This window comes from Sardina pilchardus, chromosome 22, assembly GCF_963854185.1.
Source record: "Sardina pilchardus chromosome 22, fSarPil1.1, whole genome shotgun sequence".
Lineage (NCBI taxonomy): Eukaryota > Metazoa > Chordata > Actinopteri > Clupeiformes > Clupeidae > Sardina > Sardina pilchardus.
Window position 1 is genome coordinate 17,471,444 of NC_085015.1, and position 5,000 is coordinate 17,476,443.

At 45.2% G+C, this 5,000-nt stretch overlaps 1 protein-coding gene across 1 annotated transcript in view; it reads left to right on the forward strand.

Annotated features, from left to right (window-relative positions):
• LOC134070050 (SRC kinase signaling inhibitor 1-like) overlaps positions 1–5,000 on the forward strand; it is a 73,198-nt gene that overhangs the window by 11,975 nt on the left and 56,223 nt on the right. The gene's annotated exons all lie outside the window — the stretch shown is intronic.

The following is a 5,000-nucleotide window of genomic DNA, read 5'->3' on the forward strand; positions in this document are numbered from 1 at the left end:
CGGTTTTATCTTCAAAAAATGGGGACACAGGTAGTTTTTCTGCATACGGGGACTGTCCCCTGACACCAGGGACGTTTGGTCATCCTAAAGTAGATATAGAGCCTTTCATACTCTCAAATTGGGCCTCAGTAAAGCTCACCGGGCGTCATTATCACCCATCACTTAGCAAACACAATCATCAAACACAATCATCTTTTAGACCCATTGAAACACAATAGGTCAATTCAAAAGCATTGAGATAAACGTGGCGGACATATTGATATCTGTGCATCTTAGCTATCAGCCACACATGACCGGAAATTTGGCTCTAGTCTTGTGATATAAGTTACAATATCATGAATACCTTCCATTCAATGCACTTATCTGAGTGATTTTGAAGATTGGTCGTATTTCCGGACAAAATGTTTCAACAGAAGATCTCAGGAAATAAAATGATCATATCATTTGTGTGTGTGTGTGTGTGTGTGTGTGTGTGTGTGTGTGTGTGTGTGTGTGTGTGTGTGTGTGTGTGTGTGTGTGTGTGTGTGTGTGTGTGTGTTTTGAGGTGTGTGAACAGTAGCTATGTGTAGAAGGGTGCGAAGTGTGTTGCTAACTCTTCAGGCCTTGGGTTGTCACCCCTGTTGTGTGAGAGCAGAAATAGGCACTGACTCTTTGACCTTCCTCAAAGAAGTGTGTGTGTGTGTGTGTGTGTGTGTGTGTGTGTGTGTGTGTGTGTGTGTGTGTTTGGGTGTGTGTGAGTGCCTGTGTGCTTGCATGTGCATGCATTGTGTGTGTGTGTGTGTGTGTGTGTGTGTGTGTGTGTGTGTGTGTGTGTGTGTGTGTGTGTGTGTGTGTGACCTTCCTGAGAGAGAGGCCTGAGAGGCCACAGCCCTCTCACCAGGAGGGGTAATTAGGTTCTAATGAAGTGAATGGCCAGTGGGGATTTTCTGCTGTTTCATCCTCACCTACAAGTCAGAGAGTGAGACCACTTAGTCAGAGGTGTTTAGTGTACAGTATGTGTGTGTGTGTGTGTGTGTGTGTGTGTGAATGTTACTCATGCCATCTGTGAATATCTCTCTGTGAGTATATGTGTGTTCACACATTCCTTGAAATAAAAATGAAGAAAGCAAAAAAAGTGAAACGCAAGCGAAAGTCAATGTACGAGTAGGAGTAAAGTAAAAGAGTTTGAGCCAAGAAACAGAGCCAATCACCAACAGAGACGATCCACCCAGACAGCTAGCTCACTTCACACACACCGCCATCCCAGCTCAATAACTCAGCACCTTAAATGGAATTCTCTCTCTCTCTCTCTTTCGGCCTGTTCTGGAACAATCTTCCAGCTCAGTGATTCCCGCCGTCTCTGTCCCCCTCCTCACACACTCCCCGAGTGCCCCATCCGTGTGATTGGCACCTCGGCGAGGGTCTGTGGCCAGTAGTCACGATCAATGACCCGGCGTCGCTGCGCGTCGGTTGATTGAGTCCGAGCCCGACTGAGTGAAGGCTGGAGAGGTGGCTGAGTGTCGGCCCGAGGGATTCATCGGTATGGACGCGTTTCAGACGGTCATTGGACTAGACGGGTGGGTGGAGGAGGACGGTGGTAGTGCAGTGGCTAAGGAGCTGGGCTAGCATGCAGTAGCCTGATAAGTTGTGTGGATTCAATACCCGGCTTCCACCGTTGTGCCCTTGAGCGAGGCACTTAACCCTGAGTTGCTCCAGGGACCGTGGCCCTTGTAATATAATTGACATAATAAAGTCACTTTGGATAAAAGTGTCTGCTAAAGGAATAGATGTAGACTAGTTAGGCTGCTGGATCCATGGCTTGACTCGGCTTTTAATGCCAGGGGTGTTTTCTTGGGCATTCGTTGTGAATACTAATGGCACTTGCTAGGTGTACATCGGTAGCAGTGAAAGGGGTTGCTATGATGACTGTCAGGTAGATACCAGGATTATGTTGGTTGCTATGGTGGTTGTTAGATTGACATCATGATAGTGGTTGCTACTGTAGGCTAATGCTAGGGTAATTGAGATGGTTGCTAGGGTGTTGCAGAAGCAACAACACCACATTGTATTTATATTGTGGTTTTCAAGAGACTCAAACACTCTTTACAGTGATGAGGGAATCTCACCAACTACCACCAATGTCTAGTGCTCACCGGTGTGATTAAAGTCTTTTTCGGCAAGTCTCTCCACTCGCGGCCATATTGCAGCGCATTTTGGGCACGTATTGGCCATCTATTTCGGGCACAACAAATGATTGGCACGATGTATTCACAACATATTACATGATTGGCATGATGTATTCAAAACATACTGCAAGATTGGCAAGATGTACTCACATGTCAACTTTTGGTGGCGGAAGGGGCGGAATATGTTTAGACTACTGCCATATTTGCATTATTACACCATAGATTACATAGATTTCTATGGGAGATTATTTGAGTGCCTTGTCTCATTAGAATGTCTCTGGTGTGATGCACAGCAGTCATTATCTGCTAGCGCTCGCTACTCAACAGCTTGAGGTGGAGAATGAGGGAATGAGTGAACAAACAAGCACCGCGCACCAGAGCCATTGAGTGCATGCATTGAAACGCTAGAGGTATGTATCAACTCATCTTAATTTAGAGAATAACATAGTTTACGTAATATGGGAAAAAAAAACGGTGGTGTGTTCCTTTAAGGGCTGGCATACAGTATTCTGGTATCGGTCTCCTGGCTGGCGGTATTAATATCAATATCATTAATGTCATCCTGGTGGTTGAATTGAGGTTTTTGGGGGATTTGGTGACTCACGATGCAGTGTCAACCACACAAGGTGAGCCCCTGATTGGGCCAAATGACTCACCCATTCCTGGAGTGTCTGTGTTAAATCGGGCGCTCTCTCATCCAGCGAGTTATTAGTGGCCCTTCAAATGCAAATAGGTAAAATAATGATTTCGTTTGAATGAGCGGAATCAATTCATTTGCCGTGCGGCGGCGGCGGTGGCGATGGAATGGAGTGGAGTGTCCAAATAGCGACTGGATTCCTGAGGACTCCCAGGCGAGTTCAGGGCCAGTCTGCTAGACTCATTTGTGTGTGTGTGTGTGTGTGAGTGTGTGTGTGTGTGAGTGTGCGTGTGTGAGTGTGAATCTTCTCCCACGATCACTCTCTTTGTATCCGGTTTCTTTTTATTCTATTTCAAGTCATTTACTGTCTTTTAACACTAGATGCTCAATTAATTCATAACTATTAGAAGTGCCGTAAGTGGTCGTTTTGACTCCATATAAGTCCATATTCAACCAGCAGGACTAGCCGTTGTACAGACAACTTTCTGAACAGTCCAAATCACTATCGCTGTACTTCTACAGTGCCTTTATCTGTTGTTGTTGGTTTGAATCACATACAGTATAGCACATTGACATTGCCTCTAGGTATGAATGTGCGATGTAGATAAATGTGCTTTGCCTTAGAGAGGTTGGTATTGGTAACCTAAACAATGGATTGAATAGAAGAGTTGATGACCTATAGGGTAGTGTGTGTGTTTTTGTTTTTGTTTGTGTATATGTCTTTGTCTGTGTGTGCGCGTGCCTCTTTCTGTGTGTGTGTGTGTGTGTTTGTGTGTCTGTCTGTCTGAGTGTGTGTGTGCGTGTGCCTGTGTGTGTGTCTGTCTGTCTGTCTGAGTGTGTGTGTGTGGTGCAGTATGTGCATCCGCTGTGTTTTCTTTTGCTCCAGGCTCATGTTTGTTCCTTTCAGATCAAGCAAAGGAAACAACAACAGCAAAGAACAAAAAACAATCCACTCCTCACTATAGCGCATAGCCCACCGGTCAATACATAATCTCTCGCCCATAACAAATTGACCGATTGCTCTATTGTATAAATCGACCGATTGGGTTATTGTTGTTGTTGTTGCTGTTGTTGTTGTTGTTGTTATTGTTCACCCTAGTGAGACTCCAGTTGTTTAGTGACAAACCTGGATAGTTAACCCAGAGTATGTAAGACTAAGTATTAGTAAGTAAGCCTCCTAATAGAAGAGCTGTAAGGCTTCATTCTCCTAACAAACAATGCCGTAGGGCTCCTGTTGTAGGAGGTTTACCACTTATTCTGAGTTAACTTACCCAGGAATGTGTTGCTTGTTTCACCCCCTATTTAAATGCTATCTAGCAGGCATCAGACTACTGTGGAAAAAAAGCGGGGACATTTTCAGTTTGACTATCAATCTGATTTGAAACACGTTTCATCTCCAAAGGGCATAAGTAGTTTTTCTGTTTTCCCGGGGACAGGCAACCAAAAACTGTACCTGTCCCCTGAAATCGGGGGACGTCAGGTCACCCTAATCTAGCAGCCATCAGACTACTGTGGAAAAAACGGGGACATTTTCAGTTTGACTATCAATCTGAAATACATGCAAGTCAGTTTGACTATCAATCTGAAAAGCATACAAGTTTCATCTTCAAAAAACGGGGACATACTGTAGGTAGTTTTTCTGTATTTTCCCGGGAACAGGCCTGAAACCGGGGAACGTCAGTTCACCCTAATCTAGCAGCCATCGGACTACTCTCTATGCACCTCGGCCCTCCGTGTGTGTGTGTGTGTGTGTGTGTGGCAGAGGGGAGACTCCCGGACCACCGCCAGTCTTACTGCCCGCTGCAGACAAATCCTCATTGATATCGACGACCTCTGCCTTTAGCTGCGGGAAGGCGGCCAAATGGTTGTCAGAGACTAAGAGGCTAAGTCCAAAATCTTTCTGTGGTTGTGTGTGTGTGTGTGTGTGAGCCTGTTCCTGTGTGTGTGTGTATGTGTGTGTGTGTGTGAAAAGACTGCTAATTTGGTAAATGGTTCCTTAAAAGCACAGGGCTGAGTGTGCACATGTGTCCGTCTGTGTGTGTGTGTGTGTGTGTGTGTGTGCGCGAGAGAGTGTGTGAGCGAGCGTGTATGTATGGGTATTTGTGGGTGTATGTTTGTGTTTATGCATTCCTGAGAGAGACACTGCATGTGCTGGAATGTGTGTGTGTTATTGTTTTTTGTGTGGTTTTTTTTGTTTT